Raw genomic sequence first — 1,648 nt, forward strand, 5'->3', positions numbered from 1 at the left:
CAAGTGATGTCTTTGAAACTGATGAACATGGTCATCGGTCTTGAAGATAATAGAAGTTTATTAGCTATGAGTTAAAGTTTGGAGTCCCACCGACCTGGGTTCAAATTCTGTCTTTACATATATTAGCAGATGATGTTGGCAAAGCTTCTCTGTGCTTATTTCCCCGTAAATAAAACTGAGGGTAATAACAGGTATCTGGCTATCAATGTGATCAGTGTGAACTGAGATAATATATGTTAAGTGCTTAATAATACCTGATAACTTGAAAGTGCTCAGAATGTAGTAGTAAATAAAATGAAACATTTCTGCTCGTGTAAAAGCCAAGCTTTTCTCTTTCTCTCTTTTTCTTTCCTACTGCCTGCCTGCCTTCCTCTCTCTTCCTTCTTTTCTTTCTTTCTTTCTTTCTTTCTTTCTTTCTTTCTTTTCTTTCTTTCTCCTCTCTCTCTCTTTCTCTCTCTCTCTCTCAAGTTATGTTTTTTCCTTACAGATTGGAGGAAAAAAAGGGTTGTGAGTGCCATGGCAATAAAAACACAAGTAAATATGGTAGTGATTTAGCAATACACAGTAAACATACCATTTCACAGCAGGAAGGAAGGAAGGAAGGAAGAATCAGGAGTTAAGTAAACAAAGGAGGAATATTATTCAGACAAGGAACTAACCAACTCTATGGCTAAAAATACTGTGGAATCGTCAAAGAAATTGAGTTCTTCCTTGGGTCAGGAACCCTGTGATTTATAAAACACAGTACATTTCCCTTCATGACTGTTCTATCATGACCTCATGGTCCTTCTATTTCCAGGACTACCTAGCTTTTCTAGCCTCAAAGGGGCCACTGATTGAGTTCTGTGGATATTTTTCTATGAGTGTCTTGGGTGAGAAATAACCTAGATCATCATAACCACTGCATAATGCCTCAAGTTCAAAATCCTGTTAAGTGCTAACAACACCTGCACCTTCATAGCCCTCTCATGGGCTGAGGTAGTTAAATCCTTCCATCTGCGATATTTAACTTAATGTGACAAAAACGAATGTTTCAGAAAAGAGCAACAGTGCTTTTGCATGCAAACTTTGGACATGGCAGTATGTGGCCAACCAATGTTTTGGCCAAATTAGACAAACAGTCAGTACTTACACATTCATTGACTTCTATGCACTGAAATAAGCCATGATCCCTGCCCATGATGAGCTTACAGTCCTGCAGTGACACACAGGAAGGAGTATTTCAAAGAAAAGAGTGACCTAATGGTGAGAAGTTGTGAACTTCCAGGAGTTCACAAGCTGATGAGAGGGACAGAAGTGGAAGGGGAATGATTCTATGGTGTGAGAGTTAAAGTACTGGAGAGAATGGAGGAAGTAGGTATATAGAAGAAACCTGCTAGAAGGTTATGCTGTGTGCCCATGGGAAGCAGGACAAGACTTGACAAGTTTGGAAATTTTTTTGTAATATGGGGTGAAAAGATTGCGTCAAATTTCTTTCTCCTGTTCCAAAAACCAATTGTTATTTAATTAGTAGGATAGGCCATGCCTTTTCTTCTTCTCCTTGTCCTTCTCCCTGTCCTTGTCCTTCTCCTGTCCTTCTCCTTGTCCTTGTCCTTCTCCCTAATTCTCCTGGTAGCATTTTTGGCTACAAAATTAGTTAGCATGAGTG

This window comes from Panthera tigris, chromosome F2 (genome assembly GCF_018350195.1).
Source record: "Panthera tigris isolate Pti1 chromosome F2, P.tigris_Pti1_mat1.1, whole genome shotgun sequence".
NCBI classification, from domain to species: Eukaryota; Metazoa; Chordata; class Mammalia; order Carnivora; family Felidae; genus Panthera; species Panthera tigris.